At 35.4% G+C, this 22,674-nt stretch overlaps 1 long non-coding RNA gene across 1 annotated transcript; it reads left to right on the forward strand.

Annotated features, from left to right (window-relative positions):
* On the forward strand, positions 1–19,803 carry LOC122899189. The gene is made up of 3 exons (XR_006383097.1): positions 1–41; positions 108–188; positions 19,659–19,803. It is a non-coding gene; the product is annotated as an uncharacterized LOC122899189 (long non-coding RNA).
* The last annotated feature ends 2,871 nt before the right edge of the window (positions 19,804–22,674 follow it).

Consider the following 22,674-nt stretch of genomic DNA (forward strand, 5'->3'; position numbering starts at 1 on the left):
AGTCTTTTTATCACAGGGCACTTGCTGCAGATAAAAATGAGGTAAGAAAGGACAGTCTTTTATGTGCTTTTCGTTCTCAATCTAACAGTTGCTATTCTGGCTTCTAGGAGAAAACTTCCCCAGACATGAAAGAGAAGAGGTAAAAGCAAGGAAGGGAATGCTGTGTGTCTGTGAACAGACCCTCGAAGGTAAGCTGTCAAGGAAGAAGGGACGCTCTGGCACGTTTAAGCAGCATGCTTTCCCTGTATCTTGAAGGGCCTGGACTATAGTGCGTGTACTAATGTTGCAGGTCAGATTCCCTAGAAAGCTGGCTAGGAGATGGAGTTTTGTGTACACAAAGTTTTGGGGGACTTGCTGTCAAGATCAATACTTGTGCAGGATGGTAAGGAAGCAGAGTTGGGCCAAGGGAGAAGCTGAGCTGAGTGACAGTAACAAATGCACTTAAGCTTGCCCTGAGGTTGGAATGGCCCTTTAGATACATCCTGAGTTGGGGAAAGGGGACCTGGCCTTCCACCAATCTTGGGGGGCAGAGAAAGAGGGATCTCCAGAGAAAGAAGGATCTCGTGCAATGAGGCTCTCTTCAGGGGAGAACAAAGCCCAGAGAGGACTGGCAGCTGAGAGCTATCATCCAGCAACACACTCAGTAGTTAAGGGAATTAGTCCTTCCTTCCTGGAAAAGGAATCTGGGCAGGGTAACACAATAGCCATTACTGTCCACTTTTATATGTCTTCACTCCTCTTGCTTTACCTAAGCCCTAAACGTCATTCCTCCAGGGCTGTGGTGATTGTTTTTCGCTAGGGCAAACTTATTAGAGGCAAATTAACAGAGAAAACTCTAGCCCTCACAGCTACAGCTGTGATAAGTTACTGTTTCCTTAGTGCACAATCTAGCCTAGATTCTCTTCTCCTACAGATAGTACCTGTGATGGTCTTGGTGACTTAGTCTACCAAGACTGGTGGGATAACCAAAAATCATATCTTTTTGCCTAAACCCCAAGTTATTAAGCCCTTTTGAGACTGTGGCTACTGTATTTGTCCATTTAACATCGAAACTGGGCAAAGAAGTACTAAGAGATACCTGGCTCCTTGGCATGAGTAGTATGAAGTCCACGGGCATAAACTGTACTTTGTGTTTTCATGGTGGGTGTTTTCCATCTTAGGCACAAAGACCACTGAACACTCAAGAGGTCAGAATTTCAGAAAAAGGAAGCATGGGTCATTCTTACTTTCACCCTTTGGTTCCTGACACCATGTATTCTAACTAATGGGGCACAGCTCCACATAGTAGTCACTGATACAAGTCTATCCTGGGTCCTGGAAGAGGACTCCCTATCTTTGCATGGTTTCATTTTTGAGCCTTATCTGTGACAAATATAAGCTATTCTATTGCTCTTCAATGCCAGCTGCTTTTTCACTGTGGTATGTGACAGGACCTGTGGTTCTTCAGATTGTGGGCCCCCTGTTGCACCTCCTTTGCCATAAAGTGAGTCTCTTAGTCCAGAGTTTTTGAACAGTGGCATATTGACGTTTTGGGTGAGACAATTCTTTGTCAACAGGGAACTGCTGCCTGTTGTAGGATGTTTAGCAGCAACTCTGGCCTCTAGCCACTAGATGTCAGTAGCATCCTCTCAGTTGTGCCAACAAACTGTGTCTCCAGATTTTGCCAAATGTCCCCCGGAGGCGGGGGTGGGGGTGGAGTGGGGGAGTGGGGGGGGAGCATGGGGGGGCGGGGATCACCCCTGGTTAAAAACACCTTAGTCTGATGTGAAGTTATTCGGAATTCATGTGGATCAATTAAACTTTCTGTAATCCCATGGCTAATGATGCTGTCTGAGGCTCTTCAAACAGGAAAGGCAAATCATACCTAGAATATATGTAGTTTCAAAAAGAGTTCTTGGTTGCTTGGCCTCTTGAAAGAATGGTGCTGTATTTGGGGGTTAGCACTGTTCTCTCTTGCTAACTGCTGGGTCATTTAGCAATGGCAGGAGTTATATCAGTCTTAGTAAATGGGACACCACATAGCTGGGCCCATACACAGCCTCTATCCTTGACACCACAGTTACTTTATTTCTTTGTTCCCTCCAGTGTTCAAACACTGGGGTCAGAGAAAGTTGGCTAACATGGACTGGCTGACATTTTGTCCACTTTGCTTACTTGGTTATTTGTTTAATGCCTGTTCCAGGGTAGATGTTCTCTTGTGGACACAAACATGCAACACAAAGATCTCCACACTTCACGCCCACTCCCATGAGTCCATCCACAAATCACGACTGCAGACCTTTTTGTCCCTGATATTCCCCCCCTTTTCCTCCCAAGCTATTTGTCATCTATGAATTTACATAGATTTTAATCGTGGGCTATTTTCTTTCTGCCAAAAGAGGAATATCAGTTTTACCACCTGGAGCTCTGCCTATTGAGATGATTTTCACCAACTAATGTCTCTCAAGGTCACCATGGAGAGGGCTATAGGGAAGTCCCAACCCATTTTTAGCTTGTACGCTCATACTTAGCTGACGGTTCATAAATTTGCTCTTTTCCTCTTTTGTCAGCTATTATAAGGCATCCTATGCAAAACAGGTAAACGTTGGTTAAGAGGTCTTGCTCGTACAACGGTGGTGAATGAAACATAAGGTGACGCCTCCGGACTTTGCTGCTTGATTGGGCCTTCTGGGGCTTCCTGGGCCTAATCCTCATATACCATTTTTATCTTAAGACCTCGTAGGTCTGATGAAGTGCAATTTGACCTCTTTGACTATTTTCTTAATCTCTAGAATGAGAAGTTTAACAAAATAACATCTCTATAACATCTTTTCAATTCTGGAATTTTATGAGAGGAAGCATAATTTTATATTTTGAAGGATGATAAACATTGGCAGCTATTGTACCCTTCCTTTATGACCGTGGGTCCCTCACATAGTTTTATCTATGAATACCACAAATGCCTTTTTATCACGGTCATGACCAGTTAAATCATTGTTACTATGAGAAAACCAATGTTTCCAAAGCCAATTAAAATCCTGCACCCACAATAGCAACATTGTAGCAAGTGTTCACCACTCAGTTCCTTGCTCCAGCTTGTACAATCATCTATACACCCAATTTATAGTAAATGTTACATTTAGAATAATAGACTATACGTGATCTCTGGGGGAAACCTTAAAAATGAACTTCCTGAGCCTCCTGGCCACATACAGCCTAATCTGTCAGAGGGAAAACTCAGGTGCATTGGCCCATCTGGGACCTCTGTGGTCTTTAATACTTTGGGTGCACTTCGGTCTGCAAAGAAAGAAGATTCAAGAATAGATTCACTAAGCAATCAGTGAGAGCTGTTGCCTATGTCAGAGAGATACCTCGAAGCGGGACTGTGAGGCATGAGAATTGCTGCTTAATTTATTTGCAATGGGAAAATCATTTTAAAGTTAATTAAGTATACTTTGAGAAAACGAAACAGACTGTATTAGTGAGGGTTCTTCAGAGAAACGGAACCAATAGGATGTGTGTACATGCATGTGTATATGTGTGTGTAAGGGATTTACATATATATAAAGATTTATTTTAAGGAATTGTCTCATGCAATTATGGAAGCTGTCAAGTTCAAAATCTGCAGGATGGGCCAGCAGGCTGGAAACCCAGAGAAAAAGTTAATGTTACGGTTTAAGTTCAAAGACTGTCAGGTTGGAAAATTAGGGGAAAGCAGGTGTTGCTCTTCAGTTCAGAGTGTTGCAGAATTCTCTCATGCTTGGGGAGCTCAGTCTTCTATTTTTTCAAGACTTGAACCAATTAAATGAACCCTATCTACACTATGGAGGGCAATGTGCTCTACTCAAAGTCCACCAATTTAAATGTTAATCTCATCTAAAAACACCCTCATAGAAATATCCAGAATAATGTTCAGCCACATATTTGGGCACCATGCCCATCCAAGTTGACACATAAAATTCATCATCACACAGATTACAAAATAAATTTGTTTCAGAATTATTTTCAGAAACAAATTTTGTACATGCTACAACATTATACTTGGATGCTACAGTGTGTATCATTTATTTCCATTTTTGGAAAATTGGCTAACATTTTGAAACCCTCAAGTAACAACAAATTAATGAAGGACTACTTAAGTCCAGTGATAGTTACTGCATTTCCTGATATGAAAAGATATAATTTTTATTGCTTGCTAAAAACATAGCCTATAAATACTTTTTTTATTTGACCTTGTGCAACAGCTTGCTCACCACTGATTTAGTATCCCCCTACCTCCCCCTTTTTTAAGGGCAGAAACCCAAAGTCCTGAGAAATCTATGATACGGTAGAGTTTAATGTCAATCTTTGAAATACTTACTTTTTCCTCTAAAGATTTAGCCAAATAAACAAGCTGAAACGTGAATCATATTTATTTATATAACCTAAATATAGTGAAAAACTTTTAATTTTATTGCTAATACAAGATGTACTTTGTATATGGAAATTGTTCAATGTCCAGTTCAATGCCCATACATTCATTACTCACGTTCACCTCTTTTTGGTAACAGTACTTTTTCTCAGATATTTTTAAAATTTAGGTCTTATTTTACTTGTCTTTGATATCTGATTAATTAAAGAAAAACCTCACAAAAGACAAGATACATTTATATACACTCTTAGATCTACTTAAAATTTTGAAATCTTAAGCAGAGCAGTATCTAAGTTTTACTCACACATAATTGACCTCATAATTATGCTAACAAATATTAGTTATTGGAAAATTATTGTAAAAATTACTTTAGTAAGCTTATTTTCCACAAAAATATGCAAATCTTCCCATAATTTTCACAGTGCTAGTTCTGTTTATATATTTTTCTTTAGTTCTATTTATCTATTTATTTTATTACCTATTTATTTTTCTGTCTATCTATTGTCTATTTATCTATTCATTTATTATATATGTCATTTAATTTACACTAAAAATTACAGAAGTAATACATTTTTTGAAACTATATTCAAATAACAGGAGAACATATAAAGTAAAAAGAGAAAACAGCAATTCCCTTGCCCCTAAAATCAGGAATTCATATTGATCTGCTTTTTCAATGACTGTATAATATGCCAGAGTGTGAATATAGTATAATATGTCCAAGCATATTGTTATTTATTATTTCTAGTTATTCATGATCATAAATGATGAATAGTCAACATATTTATTTATCCTTGTGCATGATTGTTTCTTTACACTGGATTTCTACAAGAGCCACAACTGAGCCAAAGACTAAGAAAAATTTTATGTTTTATTATTTATTATAAAATTTCCCTCCAAAAATATCTGTGATAAAATTAATACTCTCACCAACTGTGTGTGTGCATCCATTTCCCTACCAATGTTGAAAATTGTCCATCTTTTAATATAGTTAGAATCTATAAAATATTGTTGCCAGTGGAAAATTCTTTTAATGTTATTTAACTCCAAAATGCAATGGTCCATAATTATTTCTAGAAGCTAAATTTTTTAAGTATTAATTGTAGTCACTCTTTCATACTCTTTTATTATTCTTGTTTTTTTATTTGTATATAGGATCAGTTTGTACTCATCCTGGTTTATCAGTCATTGTCTGTAGGAGTCTACTTACTGTTAATCAGGATCTGTATCTCTATCTTTATAGCTATCTTTTTGTAATTTGACTCCAACATTAAACTTAATGTCTGAGTCCATACAATAATCAACCAGTGAATCTGGAATCTCCCAACGCCAAGACAACAGTACATTTATCATTGGTAATCTCAGGTTCCACTAAAAATTGTCTTTATTTTTTTTTAAAGATTTTATTTATTTATTTGACAGAGAGAGATCACAAGTAGGCAGAGAGGCAGGCAGAGAGAGAAAGGAGGAAGCAGGCTCCCTGCTGAGCAGAGAGCCCGATGCGGGACTCGATCTCAGGACCCTGAGATCATGACCTGAGCCAAAGGCAGTGGCTTAACTCACTGAGCCACCCAGGCACCCTAAAAATTGTCTTTAATTAAAAGCTCACCACACTACAGATGGCTTCTGTAAAATACTATTAGATATTGTTCATTATGATTCCTGCTACATTACTTGCTAGAGTTTTATTTTATGGAAACATAGTAATACTGCAAATATTTTCCCAGACTGACAAAAATATATTTATTGTTGGGCAACATAGTCGTAATAAATATGCTTTGAGACAAAAAGGATACCGCATTCATTTATATGAGTGTACTCATTTATATGACTATAATTGAATATTTATGAGTATTTCGTAATTGACTATAAATCCAGAATTTATCACTGTATCATTTCAGACTGTTAATGACTTTTATAAATGACACTGAAAGAATTTCTCTAATACAGCATGGGAGAAGTAACTGACAGCAAAATTACATGACCTTAAATAGAAATTATCCTAACCCCAGATACCTATAGGTAACATAATTTTCACTCCAAAATTTGAAAGTAAGTAATTTCAGTAGCAACTTGACATTATAAACCTTAATTTTGGTGACGACAGATTAGAGCAGAAATTAATGATATAGAAACAAAACAAAACAAAACAAAACAATAGAACAGATCAATGAAACCAAGAGCTGGCTCTTGGAAGAGATCAACCAAATTGATAAACCTCTAGCCAGACTCATCAATAAAAACCGAACAAACAACTAAGTAATATGGGGCACCTGGGTGGCTCAGTGGGTTAAAGCCTCTGCCTCCAGCTCAGGTAATGATCCCAGGGTCCTGGGATCGAGCCCCACATCTGGCTTTCTGCTCAGCAAGGAGCCTGCTTCCTCCTCTCTCTCTCTCTCTCTGCCTACTTGTGATCTGCCTGTCAAATTTAAAAAACAACAACAACAACAAAGTAATAAGAAAAAAGAGAGGACCCAAACAAACAAAATCACAAATGAAAGAGGAGAAATAAAACCCAACACTAGAAAAATTCAAATAATTATAAGAGAATATTATGAAAAATTGCATGCCAACAAACTGGACAATCTAGAAGAAATGGATAAATCCTAAAAATATAAAAATCTATCAAAAGTAAAGGAAGAAGAAGTTGAAAATTTGGACAGACTGATTACCAGCAATGAAATTTGGGAAAAAACTTCCAAAAACAAAAGTCCAGGACCAGATGATTTCACAGGTGAATTCTACCAAACATTTTAAAAAAGAGTTATTACCTATTTTTAAACTATTCAAAAAAATAAAAGAGGGAGGAAAACTTCCAACTTCATTCTATGAGGCAAGTGTTACCTTGATACCAAAACCAGATAAAGATACCATAGGAAAAAAAGAGTACTATAGGCCAGGATCTCTAATAAACATAAATGTGAAAACCCTCAACAAAATACTAACAAACAGAATCCAACAATATAGTAAAAAAAAAAAAAGTCACCACAATCAAGTGGGATTTATTCTCAGGATGCAAGGGTGGTTCAATGTTCACAAATCAATCAATGTGATCCATCACATCAATTAGAAAAAGGATAAAAACCAGGGTGCCTAGGTGGCTCAGTGGGCTAAAGCCTCTGCTTTCAGCTCAGGTCATGATCCCAGGGTCCTGGGATTGAGCCCTGTATCAGGCTCTCTACTTGGCAGGGAGTCTGCTTCCCCTCCTCTCTCTCTGTCTGCCTCTCTGCCTACTTGTGATCTCTGTCTGTCAAATAAATAAATAAATAATCTTTAAAAAAAAAAGGACAAGAAAAAGGATAAAAGTATATGATTATTTTAACAGATGCTGAAAAATCATTTGATAAAGTACAACATCCAATCATGATAAAACCCTCAACAAAGTAGGTCTAGAGGGAACATAACTCAATATAATAAAGGCCTCATATAAAAAATCCACAGTGAACATCATATTCAATGGGGAAAAACTGAGAGCTTTTCCCTTAAGGCCAGAATCTAGACAAGGGTGTCCACTCTCATTGCTTTTATGCAACACAGTACTGGAAGTCCTAGCCACAGCAATCAGACAAGAGAAAGAAATAGAAGGCATCCAAACTGGTAAAGAAGTAAAACTTGCACTATTTGCATATGACATGATGCTACATATAGAGAACACTAAAGACTCCCCCGAAAAGCTACTAAAGTCACAGGATACAAAACTAGTAAAATTGCAAGACACAAAAATCAATACAGAAATCTATTGCCTTTCTATACAATAATAATGAAGTAGCAGAAAGAGAAATTAAGAAAACAATCCCATTTACAATTGCACCAAAAAGTAAAATACCTAGGAATAAACTAAACCAATGAGATGAAAAACCTGTGCTCTGAAAACTATAAAACACTGATGAAAGAAATTGAAGATGACCCAAAGAAATGGAAAGACACTTCATGCTCATGGGTTTAGAAGACTAAGTATTATTAAAATATCTATAGAACCCAAAATGATCTATAGATTTAATACAATCCTTATCAAAAAACCAACACATTTTTCAAAGAAGTAGAAGAAACAATCCTAAATTTGTGTGGAACCACAAAAGACCCTGAGTAGACAAAGAAATCTTGAAAAAGAAAAATAAAACTAGAGGTATCACAATTCCAGACTTCAAGTTATATCACAAAGCTGTAGTAATCAAAACGGTAGGGTACTGTCAAAAAATAGATGCAGAGATCAATGGAATAGAATAGAAAACCCAAAAATAAACCCATATTTTATGGTCATTTAATCTTCAACAAAGGAGACTAGAATATGCAATGGGAAAAAGAGTCTCTTCAACAAATGGTGTTGGGAAAACTGGACAGCTACATGCAAAAGAATGAAACTGGACCCCTTTCTTATACCGTACACAAAAATTAACTAAAAATTTGATTGAAGACTTATGAGACCTGACACCATACAAATCCTAGAAGACAGAACATGTGGTAATTTATCTGACATTGGCTATAGCAACATTTTTCTAGATATATCTCTTAGGAAAAGTGAAATAAAAATGAAAATAAACTATTGGGACCACATTAAAAAAAAAAAAAAAGGTTTCTGTACAGCAAAGAAAACAATCAGTGAAACCAAAAGGCAACCTGAGGAATGAGAGTAGATACTTGCAAATGACATATCTGATAAAGGGTTAGTGTCCAAAATATATAAAGAACTTATATAACTCAACACCTGAAAACAAATAATCCAATTTAAAAATGTGCAGAAGACATGAACAGGCATTTCTCCAAAGACAGATAGCCAACAGACACATGAAAAAATGCTCAACATCACTTATCATCAGGGAAATACAAATCAAAATTAAAGTGAGATATCACCTTACACCTGTTACGATGGCTAAAATCAACAATACAAGAAAAACAGGTGTTGGCAAGGAGATGGAGAAAGGGGAACTCTCTTACATTGTTGGTGGGAATGCAAACTGATGCAACTATTATGGAAAACAGTATGGGAGTTCCTCAAAAACTTAAAAATAGAACTACCCTATGATCCAGCAATTGCACTATGATATATTTACCCAAAGAATACAAAAATACTAATTCAAAGCGAGACATGCATTCCAATGTTTATAGCAGTATTATCTACAATAGTTAAATTATGGAAACAGTCCCAGTGTCCACTGACTGATGAATGAATAAAGGAGATGAGGTATGTATATACAACGGCATATCACTCAGCCATAAAAATGAATGAAATCATCCATTCGCAACAACATAGATGGAGCTAGAGAGTATAATGTTAAGTGAAATAAGTCAGTTAGGGAAAGAGAAATACCATATGATTTTAAGAAATAAAACAAATGAGCAAAGGGAAAAAAGAAAGAGAGAGGCAAACCAAGAAACAGATTCTTAACTACAGAGAACAAACTGATGGTTACCAGTGGGGAGGTTGGGGGGAATGGGCGAAATAGAAGATGGGAATTCAGGAGGGCACTTGTAATAAGCACCAGGTATTGTATGGAATCGAAGTGTTGAATCACTCTAGCTCACACCTGAAATTAATATTACATGTATATTAACAAACTGGAATTTAAGTTTTAAAAAATCTTAATATACAAAAAATAAATGGGATTTATTGATTTAAAAAAGAGATGTAGCACTTTTCCATCACCACAAAGATCTCTCATTTTGTCCTTGTATAGCTACCTACTTCTCTCCCATCTTCCTTTCCCTCCCACCTATTTCTAACTCTGGTAACTACTGATCTGTTCTCCATTTCCACACTTTTGTTATTTTTAAGAATGTTATATAAATGAAACTGCACAATGTGTTACCTTTTGGGATTGGAATTTTTTCATGTAATGTAACTCTTCGAAGATTCATCCAAGTTGTTATGTGTATCAGTAATTAATTCCTTGTTATGACAGAGATATAGTTGATGATATAAATATACCACAGTATTTATAATCCTTCATCCATTAAACAAAATCTGCCCCCATCCCAGTTTATATTACCTGTGATTCTCCTATGAACATTTGTGCACAGGTTTTTTTGTGAACGTTAAGTTTTCATTTCTTTGGAATGAAATGACCAGGAGCACAATTGCTGGGCTGTAGGGCCGTTACATGTTTGGTTTTTAAGAAACCAATAAACTGTTTACCAGAATAGCTAGATCATTTTAAACTCCCACCAGCAATGTATAAGTGATCCAGTTTCTCCACATTCTTACTAGCATTTGGGTTGTCACTATGTTTGCTTTTAGTCATTTTGATAGGTGTGTAGTACTAACTCATGGAGATTTTAATTTGCCTTTCCCTGATGGCTAATATTGTTAAACATCTTTTCATGCGCTTATGTGCTATCTGGGCATCCTGGCCAGTGAAATGTTTCTCCCCTTTTCCAATGGAGTTGTTTACGTACTAAGTTTTGAGTCTTCCTATGTTCTAGATATGCATCTCTTGTTGCATATGTGGCCTGACAATTTTTTTCTTCGTCTGTGGCTTGTTTTGAGCATCAAAAATCACTTGGGTATAATTGTGTGAGTCTATTTCTGGATTCTTTATTCTGTTGTTTTGATCTATGTGTGTATTCCTCCTTCATCATACTATCTTAATTACCATCACTCTATAATAAGTCTTGAAAACAGGAAGAGGAGTTTCTTTAGAATAATCTTTCACTACACAAAAACTTTGCTGGGATTTTGATGGAAATTGTGTTAAACCTAGATGGGAATTTGGGGAAAACTGACAATTTTTATTAGGTTGAGTCTTTCAATTCACAAACACTGTATGGCTCTATAGTTATATCCCTTTTGATCTCTTTCATCAGCATTCTACAGTTCTCAGCATATGTGCTTGTTAGAGTTATACCTTTATCATTTTTTTGAGTGAACAAAATGGCATTGTATTTTTAATTTTGATGTCTGTGTGTTCATTGTTAGTATACAAAATTACAATCCACTTTTATTTTACTATTTTTTAATTAAAAAAATATTTATTGCATCATTTCCCACCTGTAGCTGCTGCCACTGCTATGGACCCCACTGAACTTGCTAACCTTGGCTGACCATGCCTGACACCTGTGGGAGACAATTAAATTTTATATGCTTATCTTTTATTTTGCAATCTTGCTGAACTCACTTACCAAATCTAGGAGTTTATAGACTCCTTGGGATTTTCTAGAGAGACAATCATATCCTCTACAAGTATGAACAGTTTTATTTTTTCCTTTATAATCTGTGTGGGTTTTTTTTTTAAAGATTTTAATTTTTTAGAGCAGTTTTAGACTCACAGAAAAATTGAGAAGAAGGCACAGAGATTTTTCATAGACCCCCTGCCCACACCCATTATCAACATCCCTCACCAGTAGGTACCTTTGTTATGCTAGATGAATCTACATACTAAACATCATTATCACCCCGAAGTCCATAGTTTACCTTAGGGTTCACTCTTGGTGTTACACTGTCTCTTGGTTTGGACAAATATATAATGACTTGCGCCCACCATTATATTATCATCATGCAGAGTATTTTGACTGCCCTAAAATCCTCTGTGCTCTGCCTACTCATCTCTCTATTCCCCAACCCCTGTCAACTGCTGACTTTTTTTTCATCTCCCTAGTTAGTAATTTACAGGATGTCGTATGGTTGGAATAATACAGTATGTAGTGTTTTCAGAGTGGCTTCTTTCACTTAGTAACAATGTGTTTAAGTTTGCTCCATGTTTTCTCATGGTTTTGTTTTGTTTTTAAGATTTTTTTGGTCAGAAAAAGCACAAGCAGGGGGACCAGCAGGCAGAGAGAGAGGGGGAGAAGCAGTCTCCCCTTTGAGCAGGGAGCCCGATGCAGAGCTAGATCTCAGGACCCTAGGATTATGACCTGAGCTGAAGGCAGACGCTTAATCTACTGAGCCACCCAGGCATCCCTCTTCTCATGGTTTTAAAACTCATTTCTTTTTAGAGCTGAATAATATTCTATTATCTGGATATACCACAGTTTATTTAACCATTCATCTCCTTAAGGACATCTTGGTTGCTTCCAAGTTTATGCAATTATAAACAAAGCTGCTGTAACGATCTGTGTACAGCTTTTGTGTGGACATAAGTTTTCAACTTTCTGGGTAAACACCAAAGAGGGTGCTTGCTGGATTGTATGGTATGAGTGTGTTTAATTTTGTAAGAAACTGCCAAATTGTCTCCCAAAGGGGTTGTGCCGGTTCATCCTCATCAGCAATGAATGAGAATTCTTATGGCTCCATATCCTCACCAGCACTTAATGCTAGAATTCCTGATTTTGGCCGTTCTACTTGATGTGTAGTGGTTATCTCCTTGTGTTAATTAGCACTTCCCTGATAACATATAATATGGAACATATTTTCATACACTTATTTGCTATCTGCATATCTTCCTTGGTGGCATGTCAGCTAAGATCTTTGACCCATTTTTTAAATTAGGTTGTTTGTTTTCTTATTTTGGAGTTTTATAAGTTCTTTGTATATTTTGAGAAACAGTTATCAGATGTGTCTTTTGCAAATATTTTCTCCCAGTCTGTGCCTTATCTTCTCATTCTCTTGGTATTATGTTGTGCAGAGTAGGTTTTCATTTTAATGAAGTCCAGTTTATCAATTATTGTTTTCATGGATCTTGCCTTTGATGTCATACCTAAATTACACCCAAGATCATCTAGATTTTCTTCTACGCTTTCTTCTAGGAATTTTATAGTATTGTTCTTTAAATTTATGTCAATAATCCATTTCAAGTTATTTTTTGTGAAGTGTGTGAGGCCTGTGTCTAGATTAATTCTTTTTTTTTTTTTTGCACGTGGATGTCCAGTTGTTCCACCACATTTGTTGAAAAGACCATCTTTGAGCCATTGCCTAGCCTTTGTTTCTTTGTCAAACATCCGCTGACTCTGTTTCTGTGAATCTATTTCTGGGCACTCTATTCTGTTCCATTGATCTCTTCGTCTGTTCTTTCATCAATATCACTCTATCTTGGTTACTGTAGTTTTATAGTAAGTCTTGAAGTCAGGTAGTGTTAGTCCTCTAACCTGTTCTTTGATACTCTGTTGGCTCTTTTGGATCTTTTGCCTCTTCGTGGAAACTTCAGAACCACTTTACTGAAGGCTACCAAATAATTCTCTGAGATTTTGGTTATGATTGCACTGAATCCATAGGTCAGTTGGGAACTGACATCTTAACAATATGGAGTTCACAAACATGGACTATCTCTCCACTTAATTCTTTTTATTATTTCATTTTCATCAGAGTTTTGTAGTTTTCCTCATCTTGCACATATTTTGTTAGCATTATACCTAAGTATTTTATTTTGGGGAGGTGTAATGATTTCTATGGCTTCTGTCCCCTTTTCTTATTATATGAATTGACTGGAATTTTCAGTTACTTTTTGAACAGGAACAGTGAGAGCACAAATCTTTGGATTGTTCCTGATCTAAGGTGGAAAGCATTCAGTCTTTCATCATTATGTCTATCTTTTCTGTAGGGTTTTTATTTTTGCTTTTGAAAATGCACTTTATCAAGTTGTGGAATTTCCCCTCTATTCCTAATTTTCTGGGAGTTTTTAATCATGAATAAATACTGAATTTTTGTCAAATGCATTTTATGTACCAACTGATACCATTATGTGATTTTTATTCTTTAGACTGTTAATATGGTGTATTATATTAATGATTTTCAAATAGTAAACTAGCCTTGCATCCCAGAAATAAAACTTGCTTTGTCATGACATATAATTCTTTTTTTATATTGCTGAATAGTATTTGCTAATATTCTGTTAAGGATTTTTACTTTATATTAATGAGGGTTATTAGTCTGTACTTTTAATTTTTGTACTACTTATGTCTTATTTTTGTATCAGGGTAATATTAAGTTCATAAAACTAACTGGGAAATGTTTACTCCTATTCCTTTTTTTTAAAATATTGTATATATAATGGATATTAATTTTTCTTTAGATATTTGTATAATTAGTTTCAAAATTATGAATGCAATTTCTTTAGTGGTTCTAGTGTTATTGCAATTATTTTCATGATCTATTTCTTATTGGGTGAGTTGTAGTAGCTTGCGCTTTTTGAAGATTTGGTCTACTTATCTAAGTTATCAAACTTCTGTGTGTAGATTATTGATTTGAAATATCTTCTCTCTCCTAATATAAACATTTAGTGATATAAATTTCCCCCTTAGAACTGCATTAGCTGTGATCCACAAATTTTGATGTACAGTATTTTAATTTTCACTCAATTATATATATATATATATTTTTTTTTTTTTTAATTTTCCTTAAGACTTTCTCTTTGGCCCATGGTAACAAATATGTTGTTTAGTTTCCAAATGATTAGAGGTTTTCCTGTTATCTTTTTCCTATTGGTATGCAGTTTGATTCCAGTGTGGTCCAAGACCACACTTTGTATTAACGTCACTTATTTTAAATGTGTTTTAGTTTGTGTTGCTGCCCAGGGTGTCATCTATTTCAGCAAAGTTCCATGGATCTTTGAAAAGAATGTGTATTTTGCTGGTATTGGGGCAGTTTTCTATGAATATCAGTTCAAGCCTGTGGGTTGATGGCAGTGTTGAGTTCTTCTACATCTTTGCTGATTTTCTCTCAATTATTGAGAGAAGGATGTTGAAATCCTCAGCTGTAACAGTAGACTTATTTCTCTTTTCAGTTCGATCAGTTTTTGTTCCCCCTATTTGGCTGCTCTGTTCTTTGGTGCATATACATTTAAGATTGCTAGGTCTTTTTGGTGAACTGACATTTTAACATTTTGTAATGTTTTTCCATGTATCTGGTAATTTTATAGCTTCTTCTTACACCACTGTGGCAGGCGAAGTGTGGGCATTACCTCACTACTGCTAGATGGGTTTTTAGTTTTTGTTTCCACCTCGGTTGATTCCTGAAAAGAGAAGGGGCTCCTTATTAGTGCTTAATGATGGTGAGAATTCAGACCCCCCCCCCAATAAGCATCCTCTGATACCATCCTGCTGGTAGAGAAAGGAGTACATCCTATTGCTCTGCACGTAACTCCAGAGAATGGGAAGATGGCTTCGTTACTGCTGGATGATGGTGAAAATCCTGATGCTACACTAGAGTTTCTCTGGCCTTGCCCCAATGTTGAGGGGCATTCCTCATAGCCTGATGATGGTGGAAGTCTAGAATCTCCTGTTAGCGTTCGCTGGCATGGATGAGGGTGGGGCCAAATTTTTCTTCCCTGTGGTATTTAGCTAAAGTAGAGCAGTTATTGTCTAAAATAACTGCTTTTCTTTCTTGCTAGACCATCCTAATCCTGGTTCTTTAGCTAAGGAGAACAGGCTTTTGTTGGGGATTTTTGGGTCCATATCCACTTGTGTTTCTGAGTTACCAGTTTCTTTAGTTCCAAATCTGGGATATATGAGGCAAAAATAAAATACAGGGAATTCATCACTGTCATTTCTTGGGTCCTGAGTTCCTAGTCAGCCTTCCTTCTTCTCTCATCTTTCAGTCTTCTATGTTTGTTTTGTATATCTTCCTATATTCAGTTTTGTTTGTTTGTTTTTTAAGGAAGGTAACCTGGAAATAGAACAGCTGGAAGCTGGCACAGCTTGACTGCCCCTGTATACCTCTATTTTTTTTTAAAGATTTTATTTATTCATTTAAGAGAGAAAGAGAGTGCGTGAGCATGAGCAGGAGGTGAGGGCAATGGGAGGGAGAGGGAGAAGCAGGCTCCCTGCTGAGCAGGGAGTCCAACATGGGGCTCAATCCCAGGATTTTTAGTTGTCCATGGTGGGACAAATAAGGAAAAGTATGTCTATTCCATCTTCTCCTCTCACTGACAATTTTAAACGAACTCCTACCTCTCTCTATAAGCATTTGCATTTCAAAGACATAGCTTGAAATCAGCTCCATTGACTGTATTACTTCAGTATAAAATGATCCCTCTCTATATATGCTTGGATATAAAAAATGTGAATCATCTTAATTGCAATCAAATTTAGCCTGTTGTCTTTGGAAGAATTCTACTGGATCAGCTATTCATAATCATAGACAAGCCCCAAACCATGCATATATAGCATCTTCTGATCTAATGATAATATGACAAATTCAGCCAGTATGTAAAAGATGTACAATATTATCTGGACTTTCAGTAAATGATTTGCAGGAGGAAATAAATGAAAAACAGAAAGGATTTCACTCATAAAATTTACAATAGAACAAATAGTAGGTGGGGGAAATGCAACTTCTAAAACCAACCACAACAGCAGCCTTTGGGAAAGGTTTTCTGCCATGTCACAAGTTCTCCAGTTCACTGGGGGGAAGCAAAATTTCTAGTGTTTTGGGGGGTACTACTTTGACATATGTATCATTAATGTCATTATATAAATTTAGACCAATATTAATATAAGAAAATATTCCTTTATTCAATATCAAACACCAACTCTGAGTATAATAAGCAACAAACCAATAGTCCTAGACCCATTTACACAATTTTTTTTTTCTTTTAAGAATACTTTTTTCTAACTCTATAAAAATTTTATTACAGCACAACATAGACTTTTAAGAAATATATCTGAAGGAATACTTGAAATTAAAGACATTCTATCCTCTTAAATTTTGAGAAAGCAATTACTATTTAAAGAAAAGAATAGCTTAATTCTTCACAAATACCTAAATGACTTTGTAGCAAGCTACAAAACTGAAAAAGCCATGATAAATGAACTGTTGTTTGATCTGAATCTGAGTGTCAATTATCAACCTGAACTAGGCCTGTATCTTTAGTGTTATGCTTTAGAATGACAATGTGGTCATGACAGAAGAAAGGTAGGAAGGAAGAAAGGGAAGAGTAAGGAAGGAGAGGGAAAGTGTGGGATGACAAAAGGGCAAAAGGAAGGACAGATGGAAGGAAGAGGGAGGGAGGGGGAAAATTGGGAAGAAGGGAAAAAGAAAAAGAAGGTTCAAATATTTCAAATAACTAGGACTTGTGGGGGGAAACTATTATTTTTCACGCATATACCTCATTGGTTCTAACTTAAACAAGGAAAATACATAAAAAGCACTGTTTTTTTTTTTTTTTTCTTGCCTTCCCAAGCTTCATTCCATCTGTCTGCTAATAGTGCCCCAGTTTTACTATGGAAATCTATGCTCCCTAAGGGATGTGGTAAGCCCTTTACCCAGCCAGGTCAATCAGTATGTATAATACAAAATGTTAAGAACTTTAATAAGACCCAATAAAGCAATAAAGTATTCATCTCTACCTAAAATTTTGTTCCTTAGCCTCATTCAGCTAAAATATAGAGTTTATCTATAATTATTTTGAATAAAACCCATTTGAACATCTAGCTTGAGTGATGACCATAGTTTTGTAGAACGCCTTCTAGTATTCACTTTAAAATGCCCATGTTTCCATATGGATTTCATATCCATAAAAATGTTTATTGCTTGAAAAATGACTTTCTCATTGAAAAAATTCAACCAGACTGGTCAGGACAAATGTGCTCTTAAAATGGTTAAGGTGATTGGTCTGCCTTAAATGGCAAATGCTACTATCAGAACTCTCTAGTGGTTAATTTAAATAGGTAGGCTGCTCAAGAGACTTGCATATAATTTTCACTACGATGCAGGGGAATATTTGTGGTCTCCGGTAAGCTATTTTATAACATTTTTCAAAAAAACTACTAGGAAATCATATCCCCAGAAGGTAGTGCTTGAAGGTACTGGAAGGCATCAGCCTTGGATTACAGGGAAAAGTATTTCTGTTCAAATACAGTAAAGAATAGAAAACTATGTAACTTCTAATGGGTTGAAGGCACGTTCTACAGTTCATACTGAAAACTAGGTTATGTCAGGTGAAAATCAGAGCTAGGGTATACATTAGAGTTAAACATTCTGGAAATTGTCATGGTTTCCTTTTATTTTAGAGCTAAGTTGACTGAGTATGATGATGTAAAACGTTAGATTGAGAGAAAATATACATGGTAAATAATTTCACATGAGGTATTTATTATGATTAATACCTACTAGAGCCTGAGGATTTAAAGCAATATCTAAGTGTTAAAGTAACGGGCCTTTGCATGAGACAACCTAACACATGGAAACCCATAAAAGCGATTGTTCTTAACCCACATTTGCTTTCGTTGTTCTGTCAGTACTACATATTGGTGTTTATTCTCTGTATTAAGCAGCAATCACCTTAAACCTTGCCAGATCCAGCCATTTTGGGGTCATCAAGGCAAACGTTCGCATCTGTAATGTCACTTCATAGTGAAAAATGTGATTTGTGACATCTGTCAGTATGAATATATTTATAAACAGCTATCTGATTCCTTATATAATGTAAGTAGAATAGAAAATACATTTTTTAATGTATCACCAGAATAATGCATGAATGAAATACAGTCACAGGATAACAGTATTTTTGGACCATAAATATTCCTGTATAAAGCCCTCATGACTAGATGGTAAAGAACAGAATCAAAACTCAGGCTCTTGGAAACATATTCTGCCTTAACACTTTACCCCTTCCAAATCAATCAATCAGTCAATCAATAATACAGAAATAAAAATCAAAAAAATACCTACACACATTAAGTTTAGAAAAGTGACAGTTTTTAAAAACTCCATACTCTCTAAACAAAAAGATAGACTATTAAGAGTTTGATGATGCATTTTTATCTGATTTATTTTTTTCTATTCTAACCTTAAAAGAAGTCATAGTTGTATTAATGTAGCATCATATAATTTTAGAGCTTACTTTTCCATTTAATTTTATAATAAATACAAACCATAGTTTCAAAACTCTTGTAAATATGCCTGGTGGTGTTTCATTGAATTGGATGTTCCATAGTTTAGAAAATGATTTCTATTTTTGGTCTAATTTTGGAGTGAAGTCCTTCAGATTTAAATACTTTGCACTGATGCCTGAAAAAATCATTTTGCCTTGCATTCTTGTGACTTTAGGAGCACAGTGTTCATTCTATACTCAATCTTTTCAAGAAGAATATTAAAAAGTAAATCTCAATGGCAAAGTGTGAACAAGCAAAAGATCTGCCAATAATGGGAAAAGAGCTATCCCTATGATGTTGTAATTCTCAGAGCCAAGGAATAAGTCTTGAATATTTTGGGATTGGTTTGTCCAAATATCCGATGTGAAGAAGTCTTCAGGTTCACATTTTTCCTGGATTAGCCAGTCTTTGACTCTTTATCCTTATATAGAAATGGCTGGACTGGTCACATTTTAAAAAGAAATGAAGAAAAAATTTTCAGGCCAAATCAAATTTTATGTTTCTGTTTCTCCCAAATTATTTTCAGATGCAAGAAAAAGCAAACCACACAGAAGAACTGCACACTGCAATGAAGTTGGAATGCAAGTCTTCATCAGAAGGGAGGGAACAAACTTTGGATAATCCAACCACAAAATATGTGAACCACAAACAAGTGTAAACACACAGGTAGACACAACACACACACACACACACACACACACACACACACATACACACACACACATACACATACACAGACACTAACACAGGTCAGCCTTTTCCCCAGGAATTTTCATCAATGTAGGTTTTTTTTAAACCTTATTAACATTCCAGTATAAAAAAAGTATAAAAATATATATAAAGTATATAAAAAAGTATATAAAAATTTCATGTCTGTTTCCATGTTTAAATGCTTGGCTTTACAAATATTGCAAACATAAACAAAACAAAACAAAACCTAAAAATAAAAAAATGCAATCCATGAAATTCAGTTTCTAATGATCAGGCCATACACAGCTGATTAAAATAAAAAATAAGTTACTGTGCTTCAAATCTGCCTCTAGGACACAGGTCCCAAATCTTTCCCTAAAATATAGGTATTTTTACCAGAAATTGTCTTTTTTTTTTTTTTTAACCTCTGTCATTTAGGCTCCTTCATGTAGAGGACAGAAATTTTCTCCAAAATATAGTTAAAGATACTCATCAGGCTGCCTTTTCCTTGGGTACAAACAAGTTAAAACTAGGCAATTAAAGCATATTGGTCTGATATCAATTGTAGCATATTTTTAAAAGTATCTAGTCATGCATAAATGATAGATTTTTAGCAATATTTTCATGTTTTAACTTTCTCAGATAATTAAGATTTTTCACTAGGCTATGAAATCTCTTTCAGGCATCTTTATAGTAAAATGAGAAAGTTTTTATGACATCCAAATCTTTTGGGGAAATAGTAATGTCTTAGATTTTTTGACTTTGTAGTTATTTTTCAAGGATCTTATGCTGTAAGATTATATGATTGATTCCATTCATTTATTCTTTATTCCTTCATTGTCTCATATATATCAGGTATGGGATTAAGTTTCAGGGATTTCTTTTTTTTTTTTTTAAGATTTTATTTATTTGACAGAGAGAGAGATCACAAGTAGGCAGAGAAACAGCAGAGAGAGAGAGGGAAGCAGGCTCCCCACTGAGCAGAGAGCCTGATGTGGGGCTCGATCCCAGGACCCTGAGCTCATGACCTGAGCCGAAGGCAGAGGCTTAACCTAGGCGCCCAAGTTTCAGGGATTTCTGCATGCATCGCATAACACATATCCATAAAAGGCTTTCATTTGTCTCCAGGTGAGCAGGTAATTTAAAATGTGATTAGGCAGTTTTATTTTTGAACATATGGTAGGATAGTTGTTCAGAAAGATTCTCCCAGAAAATAATACCTACAAATATGAGTAAGTTTTTGTAAAATGATATATTTCTGTATTACTGGTCTGAACTGATGAAAAAGACAAGGAAATCTTAATGGGCAGATAGCAAGAAGGTATGAATACAAAGAAGCAAGCAAGTTCCAAAATCATTGTTTGTCCTGAGAGCATGTGCCACAGCTGGTGGTCCACAGCTGCATGGGCTACATAGAGACAAAGCCTGGAGTCTATGCAAGTGAAAATACAAGAACAACAGCAACAACAACAAAAAAATCCAACACAAAAGCCTCCAAATGGTGACATCTCGGTGAATGAACTGAGAAAGAACATTCTAAGAAGGAGATTGAAGCCAATCAAGCAACTTCGAGTGGGCATCATCAAAATAATCGGACTCAAAATATTGTAGGTTTTGAAAAGGTACATACAGACCCTGAAGTGAACATCAGTCACATGTTTTGAGAAGCAAGATATCAAGATTACCAAGGGGACAAGAAATTGTTCAAAAATCACCAGATACCTGTAAAAAAAAGAACCAAATAATGAATTGGGAAAGGCTTTAAACAGAATATAGTACAGAGACAAAGAAATTAAAATATATAAAATATAGGGTTAAGCAAAACAGAAGATCAAGAAGGTAACTGAAGTTTCGGATGGAGAAAGAGAGTAGAGAGAGAGAGATAAAGAATGTAAGGAAACCGTCGAAGTGTTAATGAGTTAGACTTTTCTAATATTACAAAGGAGATCAACTTTTAGCTTCAGGGGAGTCCAAGTGTAAAAAGCCTATCCAGGTATATTGTCAAACATCACATCAAATATGAAAAGATCTTAAAATAGAAACAAGATAAAGTAACCCCAAACAAATAAAAATTAAACCAAAGCAGACCTCTCAGTAATAATACTGGAAGACAAAATAATATCTTTAGAGCTCTGGAAGTAAACTCAGAAAGAAATGAAGAAGCATCAGCTTAGAATTTTATACTCAGTGAAACTATCTTTTGGGACTAAAGATAAAATGAAATGAAAACTTTTTTTTTAAATTTCAAGGAAAACCTACTTGAATATAAAATACTGGAATTTGAGACATAATCCAAATTATAAAAATAATCTCTTACATTTTGTTCTGCTTTGTAATTTATAACATTCTTTCACATTTCTTTTCTTGCTTGAGCCATAGCAATGTGGTGATGCTCTTGCCCCAAATAAGAAGCTGTGTTTTTCCAAAATTTGAAAAACAAGTTTTATTAATTAACTTTAAAATGACAAAAAAATATGTAATCAATCTAGTTGACTTGTAAAACACTGAAAGGGGGAGAAATAAAAATCATCCAATATCTCATTCCTCAAAGATAACCACTGTCAGTTAATATTTTGCTCCAAAACCTTCCTATAATTTTTCACAATGATGTCTTTTTATGTGTTCTTTTCCCTTTAAAATAGATCATAAGCATATTACTATGCCAATTGTTTTTATTCTATTATGTTATTATTTTTTTAATTATAAATAGCCTTTATCATATGAATCTTGCTTAATCATTAAAACACTATTTAGCTACTGTGGTAATCTGGATTATTAAACAGCAAATGTTTGCTTCCCTCCCCTCCTACAGAAGATGCTTTTCTAACACTGTCGATTTCAAGCTTGGCCAT

This window comes from Neovison vison, chromosome 1 (genome assembly GCF_020171115.1).
Source record: "Neovison vison isolate M4711 chromosome 1, ASM_NN_V1, whole genome shotgun sequence".
NCBI classification, from domain to species: domain Eukaryota; kingdom Metazoa; phylum Chordata; class Mammalia; order Carnivora; family Mustelidae; genus Neogale; species Neogale vison.